This window comes from Amblyomma mixtum, chromosome 5 (genome assembly GCF_055824585.1).
Source record: "Amblyomma mixtum isolate Tamu chromosome 5, ASM5582458v1, whole genome shotgun sequence".
In the NCBI taxonomy this organism is placed as follows: domain Eukaryota; kingdom Metazoa; phylum Arthropoda; class Arachnida; order Ixodida; family Ixodidae; genus Amblyomma; species Amblyomma mixtum.
The window spans coordinates 177,744,816-177,769,644 of record NC_143016.1 but is presented as its reverse complement, the minus strand read 5'-3'; the positions used below and the strand labels follow the sequence as shown (position 1 = coordinate 177,769,644).

Below are 24,829 nucleotides of genomic sequence, written 5' to 3'. Positions count from 1 at the left end.
AGAAAAGGCAAAAGAGCGTTAAGCACGGCTGAGCAGAGAGTGAACTCTCGTTTTGAGGCACTTGAATTACGAGGCTCTGCTCTTGAGTCAATCCCGCCAACCTCGAACGGCGACGCAAGCGACGGGACCGTGCAACGCCAGTTGAATTCGTTGTCTGAGGCTGTTGGCAAGCTTGGTTCAAGAAATGATGAGCTGGAAAAATTTCACGGTCTTGCTGAAGAAGATGAAGAAACTAACAAAGCTCTGTTCATTGCGGTGACTAAGGTATTCAAAGATCACCTTCAATTGGATTGTCCTCAAATAGAAAGGTATCTTCGGCTAGGTAGAAAGCAGGAAGGGCGCCCTCGTCCTGTCATCGTTAAGCTACTTGACTTTCGGGAGAAAACTCGAGCGTTAAAAAACGCTCATACACTCAAAAATTCAGGCATTAGCTTATCGGAGGATTTCTCTGCTCACATTGGATTGATGAGGAAAAAAATATGGGATGCAACGCAATCTTATCGTGACAGTGGCTCGAAGGTTCATTTCCGTTATGACCACGTGTTTACTGATAGCGTGCTGGTGAAGACATTACTGGTGAAGACATTGCAATCAGTAATGAACTTGTCAATTTTTCTTTGTCATTTGGGTTAAAACAGATAGTTGATAAGTTCACGAGGTCTTCGGCAATACTGGATCTTGTGTTTTTAAGCTCTTCTCATTTCGCGACGAATTTCACATGCGAAGTCGTCGAGAGGAGATCCGATCACAACGCTGTTCTTGTTTCGATCGTATGTTCTATTCCTTCCTCAAAACTAACTTATTAGACATTTCTGGATTTCAGTAGAGCCGATGACGTGGCTATCCTGCATTTATTAGGTGACTCATTTGAACAGTTTCAACACCTTAGCATATCAGGTGACGTGAATTCCTTGGTAACATTTTTCGAAAACATTGTGAAGGTCGGTATTCAGCGTTTTTTTCCATTAAAAACTAAAAAGCAAAAACACAGTATGCCCTGGATAGCAAGAGACATACTGTATCTTTCTCACCGTGTGGCAAGACTACGCGTTTCCAAGCGCAATGGCGACCCTGAACTTTTGCAACAGTTTACCGACGCTAAAGACGAACTCCGTGTCAAAGTTCACTCGGGAAAAGATTTTTACTATAGAAATTCTTAGCCGCAATTAATGAAACACAATCCCTTCAAATTTTGGGCATCCATATTGCCACAGAGCACTGGTCCCAATACCTTCATTATTAATGATAAGCTTGTCTGTTTCTCGTTAGCTATAGCTACTAGTTTCAACACATATTTTCAGTCGGTATTTAAAGAGATAACCTTGAAATGATTTCTTTTCCCAGCAACTCTCAGTGTTCAGTCGATGATGTTTCAATACGCGTCAAAGGTGTTCTGAACCTCATTCTGGACATAAGTGTGAAAAAAAGCAGTGGTCCCTTTCTACATCTCCTTGGACCAGCCGCTATTTGACTACCATCTTCCAGAAATCGCTACCATCCGCAACCGTCCCCGTAGCATGGAAGCTTGCAAAAATTATTCCCCTGTTTAAAGCTGGCAGCACCCAAATCTTGTCCAACTATCGCCCCATTTCATTACACATTCATGCAAATTACTAGAACATATTGCCACGTATCATTGTAGTGCCCGTTCGTTCGCGTAAGGCCGCAGGAAAGGGGTGTTATCATTTGTGTTCGTGACGCGAGAAGCGACCGGACTAATCTCGATTGATCACAGCCATGCAGCTGCATCTACGTGTTTCCAGATTACTCTAGATGATCTCGACCTGTTATCTCGAAGTTTCCTTGCCGGCTTTAAATTGAACGATGCCGTGAGCAGCGGGCATTCGTAGTTCGACGATTGACGAGCACGTTTGTTGCTTACGCCGCCGCCAAGTGATTCAGTTCTTTTGCGGGCGCAAGTCAGCCCAAATAAAGAGCTTAATTTCCAGGTCTTTTTGGTGTCCTACTGACCGCTGGACTGCCGTCACTACAACGTGACATCTGGTGGAGGTGCTGGGTAGCCTCCCATGTTCCGGACACCCCCTACAAGTCGTGACGCCAGCCCTCTCAGTCATTTACCGCAGGACCTGAGTCCAGTCCACCGCGCAAGCCGACGTCTGCTAGGAGACGCACCTGAGTTCGGGATTCTGCCGGACCCTACCCGGAAGCGAAACCCAGTAGCAAAGTCCACCATGAGCTTTCCCCAGACGACGACTCCAATCATTCTTCACCAGCCCCGGGTGCCACCAACCTTCGACGCTTCGCCTGGCGCCGACCCCGAAGAATGGCTGGAACAGTTCGACCGTGTGGCTGTCTTCAACAACTGGGATGATGCTACGAAACTTAGGTACGTCTTTTTCGCCTTGGAGGGACCAGTAAGAATCTGGTTTGAGAATGAGGAAGCTAGCCTCACGAACTGGGAAACCTTCAGGAAGCAGCTTCTGAAGACCTCCACGAACGTCGTGCGAAAGGAGAGAGCCCAGCAGCTGCCACAGTCTCGCATTCAACATCCAAACGAGACCGTTGCAATGTACACTGAGGAGCTGAAGCGTCTCTTCCTGCGTGCCGACTCGAGCATGAAGGAAGATGAAAAGGTCAAGCTGCTTATGCGAGGAGTCAAAGAGCAGCTCTTTGCGGGCCTCGTACGGAACCCACCGAAAACCGTCGCGGAATTCGTCGAAGAGGCACCCACCATGGAAAAAACTCTTGATGCCAGAGCCCGCCAGTATGACCGCCAGCAGCGCTTTTTGTCAGCAAGCTGCATGGGCACGACACCGACTGTTGCACGATGTTCACCCCGGTATTGGCCTTCCAGGTGCTGTCGTACTGGCTCTCTGCTGGTACGCGCCGTGGCCTGGACCCCTGCCCATCACCTACACTGCACTTCCCGGATTCTTCAGCTCCGTGGATGCCTGAACAGTCATCTGCTGTATCAACCGGACCTGACCGCCCATATTTGGCGCCGCTCGACGCCTTCGCCTGGAAACCACCGCCATCGACTACGTCATCAATCACATGGCCAGAGGCAACAGTATTTAATCTGCGGCACAACGTCAGCTCGGCGGGGCACGACACCGACTGTTGCACGATGTTCACCCCGGTATTGGCCTTCCAGGTGCTGTCGTACTGGCTCTCTGCTGGTACGCGCCGTGGCCTGGACCCCTGCCCATCACCTACACTGCACTTCCCGGATTCTTCAGCTCCGTGGATGCCTGAACAGTCATCTGCTGTATCAACCGGACCTGACCGCCCATATTTGGCGCCGCTCGACGCCTTCGCCTGGAAACCACCGCCATCGACTACGTCATCAATCACATGGCCAGAGGCAACAGTATTTAATCTGCGGCACAACGTCAGCTCGGCGGGGCACGACACCGACTGTTGCACGATGTTCACCCCGGTATTGGCCTTCCAGGTTAGTTACCTAGACTACGCTAAGGAGACTCGTAGTAGCGATCGTTGTCTTTTCGCGGTGTCGTGCCCCTACGACTTGAAATGGCGCACTGCGCTGCGTGTGTTATGTGACATACTTGCCTTTGATTTGCTATCTGAGCTAATGCTGCTGCTTTCGGGAGATGTTGAACTTAATCCTGGCCCCGGACCAACCAACCTTTCCGATGTTTTAGATGCTCTCAAGCGGCTAGAAGAACACCATGCAGCCATGCGTGCCGACCTTGATCAATTGAAAACAACCCAAATCAGCCATGAAACACAACTAACTGCACTTTCAAACCGAGTAGCAGTGCTCGAATTAGACGAGCGTAAAACAGTATCACCATCAAAACAGGTAGAGACTAGCCAGATTAGGCAGGACATCGCTGAACTAAAGGCCGCCAACATAGACGCGAAGAACAGAATGCGCCGAAACAACCTGCTCTTTTTCGGCTTAGATGATAGCGACAAAGAATCGTGGACTGAATCGGAGGAAAAAGTTATTGCGCTGTGCAAAGAAAAACTAGATTTGAATCTAGAACCAAGCGCAATAGAACGCGCCCACCGCATTGGTCAATTCTCAACGAAAAAAAAACGGCCAATAATAGTTAAAATGAATCACTACAAAGGAAAAGAAAGCGTGCTTGCTTGTGGTCGTAAATTGAAAGAAACACCTTACGTTATCCGAGAAGACTTCGAATTCGCCACTCGACTCGCTCGCTCCAAATTAGTTCAATTCATTAAGCCCCGAGGGTGTAGCTTTAAACTTCGATACGATAAACTTATCGTTGGCGAGAAATGTTACACCTACGATCATGCCTCTGATACCATAACAGAAACAGATACGAACACCAAGCCCGCGGCAAAGATAAATGAAGCACAGGACAATACACAGCAGGCCTCAGAGCAAGTCAAGTGACACTCTACTGAACTGCATGAACCGATTCCGCCAAGCAATCGTCATTCACCCGCACTCATCAACATCGCTTTTACTAATATACGGAGTGTTCTACCCAAACGCCATCAGGTTCACAGTTTCATTGAAGTCACAGACGCCGATATGGTCATACTCACAGAAACTTGGCTGCACCCAGAGATAGAAGACCACGAATTGTTCCCTTCAGACTTCCATTTCACCACATACCGCAAAGATCGCACTAACCGAAAAGGGGGAGGAGTTCTAATAGCCGTTCGTAACACTCTGCAGTCCTCGCTTATCCGGCATGATAATAACCTAGAAATGATCTGGATATGCCTTCACAACGCCTCCGAAAAGCTAGTGTTCGGTGTCTGCTATAGACCTCCAGACAGTCACGTATCATTCCCCGATTCCGTACGCCATGAATTAACGATTATTAGGAATGAGTATCCTAAGGCACCCATATTTCTGTTTGGTGATTTCAATTACCCACAAATTAACTGGTCATTGCTCTCGACACTAAGTTCAACACCTGCAAACGAACAGAAACTTTTTCTAGAACTAACCCTTGACTTTAACCTTCAGCAAGTGATAACAAGTCCAACGAGAGGAGACAACATCCTTGATCTTTTGCTCACAAGTCACCCGGACGACGTAAAATCTATTACTGTCCTTCCTGGATTAAGCGACCACAACCTTGTTCACATCTCCATGACACTGCCTTTAAAAAAGAAATCACCAACCAGCAAACTGATAAAAGACTACAAAAGGGCTGATTTTGATGCTATGAACAATGATCTTGCAAAATTTTTCGACAACTTTCGTTGCACTTATCTAAATCGCACACCTAACTCAAACTGGAATTTCTACAAAGACACCCTACTACATTTGGAAAGTAAGCACGTTCCAACACTACTTATTAAATCAGATACCAAGAATCAATGGTTTAACAAACGCCTGAAGTCTCTCCTTGGCAAAAAGAAGCGCCTGTATCGAACAGCAAAGCTTCAAAATAGTCATTTAGCATGGGAAAAATATCGCTTGTGCGCCCAACAGTATACCACAGAACTGACAAGTGCTAAAGATAAATTTTACTCTCAAGATTTACTATCAATCCTTCACTCTAACCCCAACAAATTCTGGCGCATGCTATCTAATAAACCACAAGATCGCCATGTACAACTCCTAGATGCTGATGGAGAACCAATCAAAAGCGATGACTGTGCGACCGCGCTCAACAATTACTTTACGTCAGTTTTTTCCGCTGCTAACATTACTGCTAATGAGCACATTCCAGAAATCTCACTCTCAGAAATGCCTAAAATCGAAATTAACCCTGATGGTGTATCAAAGCTTATTGCCTCACTGAAAATATCTACATCTGCCGGCTGCGATCAAATTAACAGTAAGCTACTAAAAAATACCATTTCATTGTCTAGCCAGGTACTGCATCTAATTTTTGCGCAATCCTTAGATACCGGGGTTGTCCCCGACGATTGGAAAAAAGCTCAAATTACACCCATATTTAAAGCGGATGACCGCACGTGCCCTAGCAACTATCGTCCCATTTCCCTCACTAGTATACCGTCTAAACTACTTGAGCACATTATTTTTTCCAATCTTATGACCCACCTAGAATCAATGAACTTTTTCTATCCGAATCAACACGGCTTCCGCAAGCAGCTGTCATGTGAGACCCAGCTCGCCGAATTCACCCACGACATTCTACAATACTTAGATAACCTTGTCCAGATCGACGCTATCTTTCTCGACTTTTCAAAAGCATTTGATCGTGTTTCCCATAATCTTCTTCTTTTTAAGTTGTCATCGCTCGGCATTCCACAAACTTTGCTCTCCTGGCTAGAGCACTTCCTTAAAGGACGTAAGCAGTTCACCTGTGTTAATAACTGTCGCTCAGCTTTTACCGACGTAACATCCGGCGTACCTCAAGGTGCAGGCTTATCACCTCTTTTATTCCTCATCTACATCAATGACCTACCGATTAACATAAAATCCACGCTACGTTTATTCGCAGATGACTGCGTAATTTACAGCCCCATCCACGGCGCTAGCGCCATTGCCGCTCTTCAACAGGATCTAACCACTATCTCAGCGTGGTGTGACAAATGGCACATGCCTCTTAATCTAAATAAATGCCAATCCATATCATTCTCCCGCAAAAACACACTTATTGATAGCACTTACAACATAAAATCGGTCGCCGTCACCAGAACATCATCTTATAAATACCTAGGAGTACACATCACATCATCGCTGTCATGGACAACACACATTCAGACCATCTGTTCCAAAGCATCACGCACACTTGGTTTTCTCCGGCGCAATCTAAAATCTGCATCACCTGAAGTAAAAAAGTTGGCATATATAACATTCGTACGTCCTAAATTGGAGTACGCGTCATCTGTCTGGCATCCATCACAATCGTATCTCATCTCAGACCTTGAAGCCATTCAAAATCGCGCCGCCCGTTTCATTACATCGCAGTACTCAAGAAATACCAGCGTAACATTACTAAAACGATCCCTCAGCCTTCAAACACTAGCAACTCGCCGTGTTATTTCCCGTCTATGCCTCTTTCACTCTTTCTTTTATCGCTCACCAAGACATTTGTTGCTGCAGCCACCCCCACGTACGTCATCCCGCCTAAACCACAGTAACCCAATCGCACGCATTAAAACCCGCACCTCCGCAATGAGCAGTTCATTTTTTCCCGAATCCATAGTGCTCTGGAATGGCCTTCCCGACAACATAATAACATGCTCCGATCGCCGCCTTTTCCGCGAGAAACTGGCTAATTACTTCTCATAAACATATTCATACTGCTACACCGAAGTGCCAATTGTTCCTTGTTTTCTTTTTGTATGTTTATTTCTTGCTTTTAGTTTGTATATTATTGTACTCTTTTTGTACCCCGTGTATTTTTCCCCCTTTCTTTTTTTTGTGTGTTCTCTGCCACTACCCTCCTACCTGTATGTACGCCCCCCCTTATGTAATGCCTTCGGGCCTTTAAGGGACAAATAAATGAAATGAAATGATAACCTGCGGGAGAATATACGTGAAATTGTGCGAGAAGAGCTCCGACAATTGGTGCCAACAGGAACGCAGCCGCAGCTCACTTCGCTCACCGATGTCATTAGGGACGAGGTGCAACAGGCCTTGGTTGTGACACGGATCACCACTCAGCCTCTGGAACCTCCAGCCATGACTTACGCCGCAGCAGTGCGCCGTCCTGCACCTCGACGACGGGACTCAAGCCCCTATCGCCCTCAGCTAGCTGCGTTGGACCACCGCACTCTCACCCCAACCCGCCCGTCCTACGAGCGTCGCACACAGCCGAGGAAATGCGATGAGTGGAGAACTCCCGACCAGCGCCGGCCACTATGCATCCACTGTGGTGAAGCCGCTCACGTCCTCCGGCACTGCCCATACAGACGACTGGGCATCCGAGGGTTCTCTTACGACGCTCCACGACCCCGACCCGGCCAGCGACCAGCCGAAATCGAGGAGTTTTTGCGTCGGGAAGGATGCTCATCGCCGAGCCGCCTATCACGTTCCCCGTCGCCATCTTCACCGCGCTTTGCATCTCCTAGCCGAGGTTACACGATGCGTGGACGCTACCCCAGCCCCCGAAATTTAAACTGAATAAAGCAGCCTCTGGAGGTGAGGTTGCTTCTGAGCGCAAGATCAAAGATCCTCCACCGACGAAAACGCAAGACCATGCCCCAGCTACGACGACAACACCGACGGCGACGACGCGGCAAGACTTGAAGCTTTTACCGCTGCCCAGTGAAGTAACATCGGAGTACGCCCACCGCAGCCTCACTACTCGACGAAGCCGAGATCGGACACCGAATACAACGTACAATACGAGGACGCGAACAAGTGATCTTGAAGTTACGGTCGACGGTCACGCGGTTACTGCCTTGGTCGACACGGGAGCTGACTACTCTGTCATGAGCGGCCCACTAACTGTCCGACTCAGGAAGGTAACAACAACTTGGGATGGCACGCTGATCCGCACCGCAGGTGGCAACCATTTACGCCGTCAGAAAGCTGCACCGCGAGAGTTACTGTAAACGGGAGAACCTATGCGACAACCTTCCTGATCCTACAGCAATGCTCGCGAGCGTGAATTTGGGAATGGACTTCCTGAATGAACATCGAGCGATCATCGACCTTCGATCTAAGCCGATTAAGCTTTCCACGGACAAAGCCATATCTGCAGCGACGACAGCGACTCATCACGTTGCCTTAAACGTCCTCGACGAAGCATTGAGCGTGCCGCCCCGATCAAGTGTCGTCGCCTGCATAGGTACTGGAGACATCGAAACTGCCGAAGGCGTCATCGAGGGGAGCACCCAGCTACTCCTGGATCGAGGACTGGGCGTCGCAAGGGAAGTCGCCCAAATCCGAAATGGCCAAGCCCAGGTGTTACTGACCAACTTCACCGAAGAACACCTACATCTAAACAAAGGTACGACGAGCGCTTTTCTCGATGAGCTGGCAGACATCAGAGACATATTTGCCCTACGTGACCAACCCGTAGAACCATCTGACCAACGCCATCAACCAACGTTTGATATCAACCCAGCATAACTACTGAGCAGACAAGACCAAATACGCAGTCATCTTTAAAAGTACAGCGATTGATTCTCATCAGCATCGAATGTGCGACGAACCAGGCTTGCCAAGCACCGCATTGTCACAGACGAACACGCCCGACCACTGCGACAGAGCCCCTGCCACGTATCGCCGCTAGAACGCCAAGCTATTCGCAAGCAAGCTGAGGAAATGCTTCGTGACGACGTTATCCAGCCAGCAAGGAGCCCCTGGGCAGCACCAGTCGTCCTAGTGAAAAAGAAAGACGGCACCCTTCGCTTTTGCGTCGATTACCGCCGCTTGAACAGCATTACGAAGAAGGATTTCTACCCCCTTCCCCGCATCGACGATACATTGGACCGGCTGTGCAACGCTAAGTACTTCTCATCGTTGGACCTGAAGAGCAGCTACTGGCAAATTGAAGTCGACGAAAGAGATCGCGAAAAGACTGCGTTCATCACGCCAGACGGACTCTTCGAGTTCAAGGTGATGCCATTCGGCCTCTGCTCTGCCCCAGCGACGTTCCAGCGAGTAATGGATACGGTGCTCGCAGGCTTGAAATGGCAGATATGCCTAGTCTACTTAGATGACGTTGTTGTCTTCTCCTCAAGCTTTCAAGACCACCTGAGAAGGCTTCGGATAGTGCTGGAAACGATCAAGTCTTCAGGCCTGACCCTGAAACGAGAGAAGTGCCACTTCGCCTACGAGGAGCTGCTGTTCCTTGGTCACGTCGTAAGCAAGGATGGAGTTCGCCCAGACCCTCAGAAGACGGCTGCGATCGCAGAGTTTCCAGAGCCTAATGACAAGAAAGCTATACGCAGATTCCTTGGATTGTGCGCTTATTACCGGCGCTTCGTCAAGGACTTTTCGCGAATCGCTGAACCTTTAACCCAACTTACCAAGGCTGACGTGCCTTTTAAATGGGAAAGGCCGCAAGAGGAAGCTTTCAACGAGCTGAACCACCGCTTACAGTCCCCTCCTGTGCTCGGGCACTTCGATGGAAACGCCGAAACCGAAGTTCATACCGATGCAAGCAGTGTGGGCTTAGGGGCGGTCCTCGTTCAGAAAAATGGCAGACAGGAGAAAGTTATCGCGTACGCTAGCCGTTCACTGTCGAGAGCCGAAGCCAACTATTCGACGACAGAAAAAGAATATCTCGCCATTTTTTGGGCCACGTCCAAATTTCGCCCCTACCTATACGGACGACCATTCAAGGTTGTGAGCGATCACCATGCTCTGTGCTGGCTGGCGAATTTCAAAGATCCCTCCGGCCGCCTTGCTCGTTGGAGCCTGCGTCTTCCAGAATTCGACATAACTGTAGTCTACAAATCTGGCGGCAATCATTCCGATGCAGACTGCCTATCGCGAGCCCCTGTAGACGCAGCACCGGAAAAGGAAGACGACGACGCTTTCCTAGGACCGGTAAGCGCCAGCAGTTTCGTGCAGCAGCAGCGCTCGAATCCTGAGTTGCAAAGCCTAGTTGATTATTTGAAAGGCAGGACCGCATCGCCTCCCCGGGGGTTCAAGCGCCAACTGTCGTCCTTCGTCCTTCACAATTATGTCCTCCTGAAGAAGGACTTCGCGCTCAACAGGACAGTGCATCTTTTTGTCGTACCCAAAAATCTCAGGCAAGAAATTATGCAGGCATGTCATGATGAGCCGACTGCAGGACATCTCAGGATTGCTCGCACGTTGCACCGCATCCAGGAGAAGTACTATTGGACGCGGCTAGCTACCGACGTTTCCCATTACGTGAAAACGTGCCGTGAGTGTCAGCGACGCAAAACACCTCCGACTAGACCAGCCGGACTCCTGAACCCCATACCACCGCCAACTAAGCCCTTTCAGCAAATGGGGATGGACCTCCTCGGCCTCTTTCCGACTTCATCATCAGGTAACAAGTGGATCATCGTGGCCACCGACTACATGACCCGCTACGCTGAGGCAAAAGCGTTGCCTAGTGGTACCGCAACAGAAGTTGCACAATTTTTTGCCGAACAAATTCTCCTGCGACACTGCGCCCCCGGAGTGGTCATTACAGACAGAGGAACGGCACTTACAGCGGAGCTGACGGAAGCCATTTTAAACTACAGCCAGACAAGCCATCGGAGGACAACTGCCTATCATCCACAAACCAACGGACTCACAGAGCGTCTGAACAAGACCATCGCAGACATGCTCTCCATGTACATCGACGCCGACCACAAGACGTGGGACTCCATTCTGCCCTACGTGATGTTCGCGTATAATACTGCCGTCCAGGAGACAACCAGGTTTACCCCATTCCAGCTGGTATACGGCAGGAAGCCCACGACAACACTCGACGCAATGCTCCCGCACGTTTCTGACGAAGACAACCTCGACGTCGCCGCCTACCTTCATCGCGCCGAGGAAGCCCGAAGACTTGCGCGGCTTCGCATTCAAGACCAGCAGCACATCGACGCCCGACGCTACAATCTGCGCCGACGAGACACGCATTACAAGCCAGGTGATCGTGTTTGGATATGGACGCCAGTTCGCCGCCGTGGATTGAGCGAAAAGTTGCTGCGACGCTCCTTTAGCCCGTACAGGGTTCTCCGTCGCATCGGTGACCTCGACTATGAAGTCATCCCCGACGGCACGACAGCATCTCAGCGACGCCGCACACGCCCGGAAGTCGTACATGTCGTACGCCTGAAGGCATATTATGAAAGCTAAAGGACTCAAAGTTTGCATTTTTCGTGTTTATTTTCATTTTAAAGCATCGAGACGATGCTTCTTTGGGAGGGGGGTAATGCCACGTATCATTGTAGTGCCCGTTCGTTCGCGCAAGGCCGCAGGAAAGGGGTGTTATCATTTGTGTTTGTGACGCGAGAAGCGACCGGACTTATCTCGATTGTTCACAGCCATGAACAGCTGCATCTACGTGTTTCCAGATTACTCTATATGATCTCGACCTGTTATCTCGAAGTTTCCTTGCCGGCTTTAAATTGAACGATGCCGCGAGCAGCGGGCATTCGTAGTTCGACGACTGACGGGCACGGTTGCTGCTTACGCCGCCGCCGAGTGATTCAGTTCTTTTGCGGGCGTAAGTCAGCCCAAATAAAGAGCTTAATTTCCAGGTCTTGTTGGTGTCCTACTGACCGCTGGACTGCCGTCACTACAACGTGACATGATGTCGATGAAGCGTGAAAGGTGTTCTGAACCTCATTCTGAACATAAGTGTGAAAAAAAGCAGTGGTCCCTTTCTACATCTCCTTGGACCAGCCGCTATTTGACTACCATCTTCCAGAAATCGCTACCATCCGCAACCGTCCCCGTAGCCTGGAAGCTTGCAAAAATTATTCCCCTGTTTAAAGCTGGCAGCACCCAAATCTTGTCCAACTATCACCCCATTTCGTTACACATTCATGCAAATTACTAGAACATATCATTCGCAAGCACATTACATAATTTCTTGAAGCTAGCAATATTTTGTGCAAATTTCAGCATGGGTTTCGGCGCGGGCTGAGTACCATTTCACAACTTGTCGAATTCACGAACGACATTGCTAGTTCCCTCAACACCGGCTCACAAATTGACGCTTTATTTATCGACCTATCTAAAGCTTTTGACAGCGTTCTCCACAGCAAACTTCTTTGTAAACTTAAGGCAATACTCAAAAACGCGTTACTGGTGGACTGGATATCAAGCTTTCTTTCTAATCGTACACAGTATGTTTCTTTCAACTCCTGTTCATCTGAAACTGTTAATGTATAATCCGGTGTTACACAGGGATCCGTGCTCGGGCTACTGTTGTTTTGATTATATATCAATGATTTGCCAGAAAATAATATTTCTAAAATTCGGTTGTATGCAGACGATTGTGTGATATAAAGTTCAATTAACCCTCCTGAGGATTACGAGCAACTAAATCAGTCATTCGTGTCATTCTGCTCTTGGTGTAAAATATGGCAAATGCAAGTAAACTTTCGTAAATCTGTATTCATGTCATTCTGTAATCGCACAATGCCATCTTTTTACACCAACTCATTCAAAGATAACTGTACTTAGATAACTGTAAAGGCAAAACTGTACTTTTCACGTATTTTAAAGACCGTTCAATACATTAGCCGTAGCATACTTAGAAAGCATTCGTATTGCAGTTTAAGCATAGGGACAAAAAAATGCGAAATAAATATGAATTTAATACAATATGTTTGAAATGCATTTAAGCACATTCACTTTTTCGCTAAGAGTTTTCTCTTTTTTTTGTTCCTCCCACTCCTGGAATAGCCCCATCGGGGCTGCAGTATAAATAAATAAATAAATAAATAAATAAATAAATAAATAAATAAATAACCATGCAATATAAATAAGGTTATAAAGAAATATGAATTTTAAAAACAGCGTTTTATTTGCTGATGTATATTTTACGATAAACATTAAAATAAGCAGACACAGCCCCCATACAAGCATCGCCTAACCTGGTCGCTAAAAGATATGTCTATACTGCGATTCTAGCCCACTATAGGAAAACTAATAAAATACCAATCTCAAATTACCAAAATACCAAATTCAGAGCGCTACATTGAAAAGAAGGGGGATAAAATTTATGAACAAGAATACATTAGTACTCCTCCAGTTTGCTGACGACAGTACCCTGCTCTCACACTAACTGGTGTGCAGGACAATCTTTCTTTAGTATGTTGAGGCCAGAAGTTTGGAGTCGTATACACGGATCAAGAGGTATAGCCTGGCTAGAAAGGCGGAAATGAAGGAAGAGAACGTATACGCAACCACCTTACGACAGCCTGCGAGGCGTCATCAAGTACGGTATTTACGGGCAACGTTACCTTGAAAAGGCTTGATGTGCTGCCTCTTTTCAAGAGAGCCGCGCAAAAGATTTTAATATCATGCAAATGCGGCGATAAGCGCAGAGTCCAACCGCACCGAACACGCCTTTGATTGGCGTATGATGCTTACGGGGCGTTCTGCCTCTACCCTGGCTGTGCGTAAAAAGCGACCTGGAAACTGCGTGTAAGTAGCCTCATTGACGTCGGGGATAAGCAAATCTGTTCCTGCAAAGTGAGAAAATATAACTAAGAGCAGGACAGGACACAAGAAGACACGAACAAATTGAGCGCTAACTTCCAAAACATATTGCTGCACACATGCAACATATTTATACACAACAGACACGTCATTACTTGTGCTAAGAGTAACGTTGCCTCAGAAACGACAGTTCTTTACCACATAAAAAGATAGAGGGAGTGCTTACACGTGACTCTACCGAAGCATTTTTCCTTTCAGCTTCAATTATTAATCGCATGATCAAGTCACTACTTTTTGCATGCACAGCAGTATTTTTTAAAAATGGCTTGCACATTTTAGATTCGCATGAATGAATGTGGCCAACAAGTGATCTCTCCTTCCCGTTCTTGACGTCGCGTGCGTGTTTCATCAATCGCCGATTGAGGCATCTGCTCGTCTGGTCGGTGTAATGGCCCCCGCATGATAACGGTATTTTATATACGACACCTTCAATGCATGTCACATACGGCTTCTGATGGCGAGTTGTGCATCCACGTGTTCTGTTGTTGGTTTTCCCAATCTTGCACAACGAGGCAAGTTTCTTTGGCGTAAGCACTCCCTATTAGGCGCATTTGCCTATTAGGCTAATAGCCTACTGGCCTATTGGGCTATTAGGCGCACTAAAGTCGACAATTGCATTACAACAGCAGTATGCGATAGTTTTATCTCGTTATGGTTCAGCTGTAGTACAGAAATTTGAGCATCACAAGATTGGAAATTAAACTCCCGCCATAGCAGCTAGCAATGAAAAAGAAAAATAGTATCGGAAATAGAAAGAGGAGCCGAGAGCCCTTCCAAGTTCATTTAACAGTACCTTTTGCTGGGCTAGTTGATGTGACATAAGTTCAGGAAAGTAAAAACAGCGCTAAATTTTACACAAACCACAAAGAAAGACGGACAGGACGGGCGCTGACTCCAACCAACTATGGAATAAGAGCCCGTCCTGTCCGTCTTTCTGAGTGGTTTGTGTAACATTTAGCGCTGTTTTTACTTTCCTGAACACAAAGCCCTTCCAAGAAAGACAATATCCAGCATGAGTGGGGTCGGCGACAGACCACCGTGTTTGCAAATAAAGTTGCAACGAATAATCCCACCATTATGCTCTAATAGCGCCGGGGCCCGCAGGAAGCCTATTTTCAATCAATCAATCAATCAACTTTATTCAGCATTTTTGTCCTGAAACAGAAAAGAAATGCTAGGGTAGGAGCAAAAAGCCACAAACTCAGTAGCTGGACGAGGCTCCCACCCCTAACTGACAAGGCCACCAGACTGTCACGTTATTACATATATATATACAGACACACATACACACACACATATATATATATATATATACATGCAGGACTTACAACCAGTGAGAAAGAAAGTATGCAATGGAATGTGCAGTAAGACAGATGCTATATCTGAAATAGTTTTGATGTGAGAAATGAACATGTATCTGTGTAAACTCGTCGCAGACTATTTATACATATTAAGATTACAATTCAACGCACAGAAAATGAAAGAAACATATCTAGCAGGAAAAAAAAAATCGCGCCAGCAGCTCCAAAGGGTCAAATATAATCGGGTGTACACAAGTTCACATAATAGAAGCAGGAAAATAGACGATGATAAAAAGATACAATACATCCGCAGTACAAAAGCAGTTTGTGTCGGAAAAACATAAACTCATATGTCTTCAAGAATAAGGTATTTCTGCCACTTGTATTTGCTAAGGTTATGTATATCTATATTTTTATTTTGTAGGAAATTCAAATATGTAGGCATGTGGTACTGCAGCATGTGCCGACCCTGATTAGTGCGGGAAGAAGGTATAGACCAGTGTTCTCTGTTTCTGAATATGTAGGGCACTTCTAAAGGTCGATGTAAATTACATAAGTTGAGGAAAGCTTCGTTGTTAGTTTGAATACTGTGTTTGTACTTCATAACGAGGTTAAGTTTATGTATGTGGTGTATGGGGAGTACATTAAACGAAGCAAAAAGTTCTCTTGTATGGGCGTCATATGAGGCATTTGCTACATGACGAATTGCTTTCTTTTGTAATAGCATCAATTTGGTAAGGTTGGATTGAGTTGTGTCTGTCCATACAAGACTGCAGTAGTTAATATGGGGAGCGAAAATTGAATTATAAAGGATTAACTTAATTTTAGTCGGAAGCATCGTTCTAAGCTTACACAGTACGCCACAAGCTCTTGCCAGGTTTCCCGCCACGCGTTCCACGTGGGCATTCCAGTTTAGATGTTGATTGAACGTCACACCCAATGTTTTTATTTCTTTAACGACTTTAATTTGTTCGGAACCGAGTTTTATGTCGATATCCCGACTGATAACCTTCTGTACAGGAGTAAATAATATGGCTCTTGTTTTAGCAACGTTAATTTGTAAACTATTTATTTGAGTCCATTGAGAGAATTTTTCAAGTGTAACATTTGCGAAATCAGTGAGTTCTTCAATACTGGCTGACTGGAAAAAAATGCTTGTGTCGTCTGCATAAATGATGTAAGATGCAAGTGTGCTGGTGTTTACTATATCATTTATGTAAATATTAAATAAAACCGGTCCGAGTATACTGCCTTGCGGCACACCTGAAGTGACAGTTAATAGGGAAGAGTGAGCTTTGTTAATCACGACGCATTGTTTACGGTGGTTTAAATATGACTTGAGAATGTTACCAGAAACTCCTCGGAATCCATAATGCTCTAACTTTGTAGATAAAATTTTGTGGTCAATTCTGTCGAATGCTTTCGAGAAATCGATCAGAATACCTAGGGTCATTTTGTTATTTTCAAACCCTCTAAGTATTAATTCCTTCTGCGTCAACAAAGCTAATTCAGTGGACATACCTCGACGGAACCCGAATTGCTGTGGAGATAAAAGCTTGTGCTTATCACAGAAACCGGTGATTCGCTTGCATATTATTTTTTCTAGACCTTTGGAAAAAACGGGTAACACTGAGATCGGTCGATAATTTGAAAAGTTATTTTGATCGCCTGATTTATATATCACTCCTACTCTTGCACACTGCATAATATCTGGAAAGGTACCAGTATGTAAACACGTATTGTAAATGTGACAAAGAGCTGGAGTCAGCAGGTCTAAGACGTATTTAACGGGTTTAATTTCAAGATCATCAATGTCCCGGGCTTTACTATTCTTTAAGGACATAAAGGTAGAGTAAATTTCTTCATCAGTAGTCGGTTCAAAAAAGGCAGATTTAGGATTGGGTGCACCTAAATATTTTTTAATTTCAGCGCTGTCTTGTATAAGTGTTCCCGAGGAAAGGTTTGTAAAGTATTTGTTAAACTCGTCCGCTAGGTCCTTCCCTTCTAGTGTTTTAGCATTTACTGTTAGTTGAAGTACTTGATTGTTACGTGTGCCAGTATTCAATAGTTTGTTAAGTTCGCGCCATAGAACATCAGTCTGACTAGTTGAATTGTTAAATAAGTTTTCAAAATATGCATTTTTTGTTTTACGCAAAGTGGTTGTGACAGAATTTCTGTATTTTTTGAAAGCTGAGAGGTCATCTAAGCTCCTTGTCTTCACGAACTTTGCGTATAGTTGTTCCTTTCTCTTAATCATTTTAAAGCACTCATCTGTCATCCAAGGCTTGCGTAACTTTTTAGATTTGTTTACAGTTTTCAGCCTAAAACGTGTGATAGCATGACTTAAATAATGAGAGAAATATTTCATATGCTTGCTGAGCAGTTTTGCACGCAAAAATCGGACTCCAGTTTAAACTGCTTATTTCATTCCTAAACACCTCTAGGGTCCTGGAACTTATATCTCTGACAGTGTACGAATCGGAGTGGCTAATCTTTCTCTTAAGAAATGTATTACATTTGTAGATCATGTATATAGGAAAGTGATCACTTAGTCCCGTAATTATTCGGCCCGACTTAACACAGTCACTCATATTATTAGTCACAAATACATCTAAAAGGCTCTCTGAATGATCGGCGATTCGTGTTGGCTCTTTTATAACATTGCCACAAGATAAAGAAGTAAGCAAAATATGAAATTCACGCGAGGCAGCAGTGTTACCCAACAGATTAATGTTACAGTCACCACCTATAATGATTTGCAGCTTATTTGTAATTGTGAAATTCAAGAGCGATTCTAAAAACTTAAAAAAGCGGTTTATGTTCCCATTAGGTGGTCGGTAAATGACAGCAAACAACTTATTTTCACTTTGAGTCGTTATAACCTCGTAATCAGCATTAATTTCAGAAAAGTCTGGCTGTACAGCACATGCAAACTGTTTTGATACCAGCTGTAGTACACCGCCACCACGTCGGTGGGACCTATTCAGAAAAAAACTCTCGTATCCTGGGAGATTCAAAACATCAGCTGTAGAAGAATACCACGTTTCGGTAACCATAATAACTTGAAACTTGAAACGGAATTCGGCAAGAAACATAACCAGTTCGTCGTTTTTCTTTCGCGCACTTTGGGCGTTGCAATGCAGAACACTGATATAACTGTTGCCAGAAGGACAGGTAACATCGTTAGGAGCAGCCATCAAAAATAATCAGACAAGTACAAAAGAGCAGCCCGTAGGCACTCAGGGAGAGGCGGTTGCATTGGGAGAGGGGGTTGCGCTGCGCATCTTATCCAGGTCGGACTCACAATCAATGCGGATAACTCGGGACGTTTCCGTTTTCCGTGCGTAAACCCTGCCGTTCTTTACCCATGCGTAACGCCAGCCCACCTCCCGTTTCCTGCCAATTGTCATCCCAAGCAACTTTTTCATTTTTGGGCACAGATGCTCATTAACAAAGACAGACTGTTTCTCTGAGAAACCTAGTTCATCTGCACCGAACCGAATTCTCCGTGCTTTCTGAAGAATGGCATCGCGCTTAGCGCGGTTGTTGAATGCTACTACAATGTTGCTGTTTCTATTCGTGTTTTGCTGCGGCCTTTCTTCGACAGTATCGTCGTCGCCGTCTTTCTGGTCAGCGGCAGTGTTTCGCACAGGCACCCGGTGGCAGATTTCAACATCTTCTTGCGTTATAGATTTGCCAAGTGCGTCACCAAGCCTGCCAAGAACATCAACCAAATTTTCGTTTTCGTCCTCAGGAATGCCTTTAATCTCAAGGTTTTTTTTCCTCGAGTACTGATCCTGTGCGGTGATCCGCACAGAGTTTTCATTTGCCATCTTTTTTAGTTGTTCAAGTTCTTTGATCAGCTCCTCCTTTTTCACTTTGAGAGCGGCATTCTCTTTTTTCAGATCAGCACAGTCTCTACGAAAGTCCTCGACATCTTTGTTCATGTGCTCTAGACTAGCCTTCAGTTCCCTTATTTCTTTGCGCATTTCACGCTTGAAATCAGCTATCTCAGTTCCCATGGTGAACAACAAACACGTTTACACTGGTCGTAGGTAATAGCAACTGGCAATAGCAACTGGCAGCAGAAGCAACGGGAAAGACTTAGAAATAGTAATGCAACAAAGTTGCGAGAATTCCAACCTGCGAAACAAGCAGAAAATGAGCGTGTGCTCGGTCCGTTGCGTCCGCTGCCAAGTGTCTCTCGAAGCCGCTGCGTCGTCCTTTTCACAGCCTCGGGTGAAGACGATGGTCACGTGGTCAGACGTGGGGGACGTCTCCGGCGTCCAGCACAGTCGCACCAGTTCGTCAGTATCAGCTGTTTTGTTTCCCGCTGGCTTGCACTTGATATGAGGAGTATGTGTTCACGTGCGCCTGCGAAACAAGCAGAAAATGAGCGTGTGCTCGGTCCGTTGCGTCCGCTGCCAAGTGTCTCTCGAAGCCGCTGCGTCGTCCTTTTCACAGCCTCGGGTGAAGACGATGGTCACGTGGTCAGACGTAGGGGGCGTCTCCGGCGTCCAGCACAGTCGCACCAGTTCGTCAGTATCAGCTGTTTTGTTTCCCGCTGGCTTGCACTTGATATGAGGCGTATGTGTTCACGTGCGCCTGCGAAACAAGCAGAAAATGAGCGTGTGCTCGGTCCGTTGCGTCCGCTGCCAAGTCTCAGCCTCAGCCGAACGAAGCTGTTTAACTGTATAGATTGTAGCAACAATTTTTTTTGCGATTTTCCTGGTCAGGAAGCGCTTTAAATCTGACGCCAACATTGGCAACGTCATGAGAAACCGCTAAAGCCGTCACCGCGAGCAATACGCTTGATAAACGGCGACGACACCATGAATGACGCTGCACGACGCCGCCAGTGCCTCCAGACTCTGCAGGCTTGATAACGGCCTTATCGCAGTAGCTGGCGGTTGAAGCGTCATCAGTTACAACCACTGGCCACGGCAACTGTCTCTCTCTGCGACAGCCAAGGCAGTTGTGAAGTGCCTTGCTAAAATGAGACGCGAACGGCTTACAAGCACTCCCTCAGCGAAAAAACGTTGTGCCAAAAATGCATTTCGAACGCATTGTAATAATTCCATATTAATTTGCATTTTTTTTTCATATGCTTAAATTGCGATACGAATGCTTTCTGCTAATAGTAATATTTTGAACGTTCCTACACATGCATTAAAAATATTTTCTGTCCGCTTAGTATATTTGTTATAAATTAACGATATACTACAAATATACATTAAATGCATTACATTAAAAGTACACTAAAATATACAACAAATACATCGTAAATGTACTAAAAATATACACTTATTACATGACATTAAAAATACAATAAAAATATACAATTGTAGGACCCCTACTTCTAAATGCATACACCGCAAAGACTCTCAAATCAACGAAACAGCGAAATCTTTCCTTATGCTGTTCTTAGGACGATACTGCTCTTTGGTCACAGAGAAGTTACTTAATCAAAGTTACGGTTATTTGGAGTAGTATTGTTCTCACTGATGTACACATTGCAGTTCAATGACCTAAGACTGACCCCTGCGGCATGCCGTAGCTCATCGTTACTAGTTCGCTAAAAATTTTATCAACTCGAATAGACTGTGTTCGATCTGAAAAGTGATTCTTGAAGAAAGGTTGGTATGGGCCTCTGAAACCAAAGGAATGTAATTTAGCTAACAATAGGTCATGGTCAATTGTTTCGAATGTCTTCTGAAGGTCGATGAATAGAATCAGTACAATAATATTATCAGTGTCCTTAGAAATTAGGTCAATAAAGTTTTCTAGAAGATCGGTTGTGGTTAAACCACTTCGGAAGCCAAACTGTGCAGGATGTAGGAGATTATATTTATCGCAAAACGAAGTCATACATTCATCGACTACTTTTTCTAATACGGAGGCTAGGGACGAGAGTATGGCAATTGCCCTATAGTTATATAGTTTTTTTTATTATTATTTCTTCTGAACTGGTCTAACCATACTGTAATTCTGTTTGGGATAGTGCCTGTACACAAGGTTTGATTCATAATGTGTAGCAGTGCACCTTTAAGGTACTCAAGTTATTTATAGTATCTTTGATTTTTATCGCGTCCAAACCCCACTGATTTGGTAGCCGGTAAAGACCTGACCACATCTCACAGTTCGCTCTCGGTGAGCGTTGGTACATAGGCCCACTCAACATTGGCTATGGGGTGACTGAGCTGTACGTGGCGTGTGCTGTTTTTATTTTGAAGGTTTGTTACTGAATCTAAGATGTACTTATTGAACTCATTGGCAACAGAACGATTAGAATAGCCGGGAAACGCTTCTTGCAGTACTTTTAGGGGCTCTTCCTACAACTGCATTAACTAAACCCCATGTTTTCCTTTCATTCTGGCGACAATCTGCAATCTTTCGGAATTGGAATTTTTTGGCCATCATTATCTGAGCAGTTATCTGGTTTCTAATTATTCTATATCGTTCTATCTATTTATTCAAGGGTTAGAAGCGTTTCGACATTTAAGTGTAACCTTGGCTTGTGACATTTTATAGGTATCCTTACACTATCAACAAGTACCTCATAGTCATCTAAATGGTCATAAACCAAAAGATAATCCCAATTAAAACTCCTAATAAGCTTATTTACACTAGTGTCATTGAGTATATACGTTCCGCTTGGAAGATCTTTACGTTGCTCATGTTCTCCGAGTACCGCCAGCGCCACGACTCAGTGGTCTGCTATCTTTCTCTCAATAACGCAACTTAAAATATTTTGACTATCTAGCCTCGTATTATGATCGTTGCAGGTTCTTGTTACCCGGTTACCAAGGATCCCTTTAGGTGGAGTAGTTTGTATTTGAGCTTGAAGACCACAACATGCCAGTGTTGCTAAATATTCTATAAATGTTTTCTTAGAAGGCACAGAAATAACAATATTGAAACATCCGGCCAGTATGGCATGTTTAAATTGGCTGTGTTTCCTGAGAAACTCGTCAAGTTCTTCCAAAAAGATCTTTACGTTCGCACTAGGAGGTGTGTACACTGAGCAGATCAGATATTCTTGTTTGTTTGCTTCAATATGAATAGCTGCTACTTCAGCTTCTTTGAAATGAACTTGAAGACGGTCGCAAACCCAGTTATTCTTTACAAAAAAATCGAGAATGGCGCCTCCTTTTCTTCTTTCTTTACACTGTAAAATTGATATAAGACCATCAGTCGATAATTAGGAGCTTTCTTCTTCAGTTACTTTAATTTCAGTCAAACTAAGGACCAGTAATGATGTTAAATAGTGCCTAGGAAGAACAAGCAAACTGTTCCAGAGATTGCACAAACTTCGCACACTGATATGCCTTAATTCAAAGACAATATTGCTCTAACATTAAGATGCGCACTCAGTCTTCTGCTTATTCCAGTCGCTTATTGTGTTGTGGGCCTCAGCCAGGTGGAGTCAGTTTCGACAGTTCACCTTCATAATTAAAATTGATTAGAGAGGCACCTTCCATTCTTCGACAAATATTCTTCCGTTCCTTAGCCATACGCGGCGTAGTTGTTTGCCTTTTCCACAGCTTTTGTCAGTCACAGTAATCTCTTTACACAGGTTGCTAGATTCTCATTTATGTATGTGCCTTCAACTTTTAGACAACTCTTTTTCTTGCAGCCACTTTTCTTTCGTTTCCCTCGATCCCCATGAAGCGGAGAACGATTGGAGGAGTACAGAATTCTTTGGTTTTCATTCTGTGCACCACATCTACTTCTTCGAGACTCGGCTCGGGTAGGCTAAGCTTAGCGGCTAACGATCCTAGGACTGAGTACATGTCTCCACTTTCATTGAACTTTACGTCATGAATTTCTAGATTGTTCCTACGTGAATATATCTCTAACCTGTCAACTTTTGGCTCAATCTTTGCAAGCCGAGCGTCGCGGTCTGATAGGAGAAGCTGGAGTTCGGCTACGTCATTCCATAGTGTCTTGACTTCCTACTTATCGGTTTCAATGGACACTAGAATTGTATCATATTTAGTGCCGAGAAGTTCCAGTGAAGCTTACATGTTCTGGATTGTTTGAGTTTGCTTCCCAACCATTTCAGCTGTTGCTTCATTTTTCGCTAACTGCCGTTCCTGCTTTCTTTCTAATGCATCCAGGCGACGTAGTACGCCATACAATTGATAAATAATTTGTTCGGAAGAAGTAGAAAGAAAACCATCGAGTGATGTGGCTGCATCTCTAGGATCAGGCGAATCTCGTTCATGCAGCCGAGCTTCACTTGTAACGCATGCGCTGCAAGTCCAAGCCCGCTGCACTTCCTTTGTCATGCCTTTGAATGCAGTCTTTGTTACTCCTAAACATTTCCCGATGTGATAAGGATGTTCGCACAAGGAACACTTTAAGGTCAGGATTTCAGCCGCAACGTCCTTCCTACAACCTAGACGATCGCCAAGTGCCGACGATGCAAGATGCAAGGTGCAAGGTGGGTGCAGTCGGGCGGAACAAATCAGGAATCCACACTAGAATATGGCTTACCTAAGCAATAAGGCGACTGTAGGGCGATGAGACCCTGCCCGCGTGCTTCTCCGTACTGCGAGCCTCGAAAAGCAGGCGCCTTCTTTTGTGCCAACAAGCAGCGGTCGACCGGCAGCGAATGAGTAGTCTCTTAAGTGACGTTTTTCCATAACGGTTCCAGGAGTATCAGCAGTGAACTTGATATCCCGTCGTAGCCATCTGGTCCACCTAAACAGTAAGGACGATTAGATCGTGCTCGCGTGCTCCGCCGTATTGCCTTCAACGCGGGATGATGCTGTCTTCAATCAGTTAACGTGAACTCGAATAATTATCGTGTGATAACCTTGGCTTGGTTGATAACTCGATGCCAATGTGTCTGACATGCGCACGGCGTAAGCCGCGTTATCGCGAAAGCTGTAAATGCGATGCCCCGCAATCAACGTGCGTTCTTCATTTTCTGGCCTTCATGCTGTCGAGTGCCGTCACTGCTATCTGGTGCAATAATGATATCTTTGAAATGAAAAGTACAGTCTGTTATCAGGCTCAAACTTGGAAGCTCTACGAAAATGCATTAAATTAAACTGGAGAGAGTGCAGAAGACTATTAGCAGGAAACTGCTACAGGTTATTTATTGTGGAGAGCAGACGAAAGAGTGGTTTTTTGACAGCAGAGAATGCAAAGGAAACCATTACTGAGGTTTTCTCAGGGTCAGAATGGGAGTACAAATTTAAATTTATTGAGATAAAGTGGTGGCAACTTTTCCAAGCCATGACTAACTGGCGATAATGGTGTGAGCCTTGTTGCTGAGGATGATGAATACAATTTGTACTGTTGGTCAAGTGTTTTTAGGGGAATCCCCCAAGGTGGAGTAAAGCTTGCCTTCCCGGTTAACTCAGTTGGTAGAGCGACTGCTCCGGTGAAGCGATGGTCCCGGGTTCGAACCCCGGACCAGGACGAATTTTTCCTTAACAACGAAGTTTCTGAGGAGGCTGTATAGCTTTCTTTT

General features: G+C 45.3%; 1 protein-coding gene across 3 annotated transcripts in view; it reads right to left on the bottom strand.

Moving 5' to 3' along the window:
- LOC149344902 (cytochrome P450 3A4-like) overlaps positions 1–23,943 on the bottom strand; it is a 55,647-nt gene extending 31,704 nt beyond the window's left edge. For 2 of the 3 annotated variants that reach the window (XM_089542679.1, XM_089542681.1), the window contains exon 1: positions 19,489–19,996. The gene's annotated coding sequence lies outside the window, so the exon portion shown is untranslated. Of the gene's footprint in view, positions 1–19,488; positions 19,997–23,844 lie in introns of those variants that run through there. The other variant, XM_089542680.1, reaches the window with a different exon arrangement.
- Between the last annotated feature and the right edge of the window lie 886 nt (positions 23,944–24,829).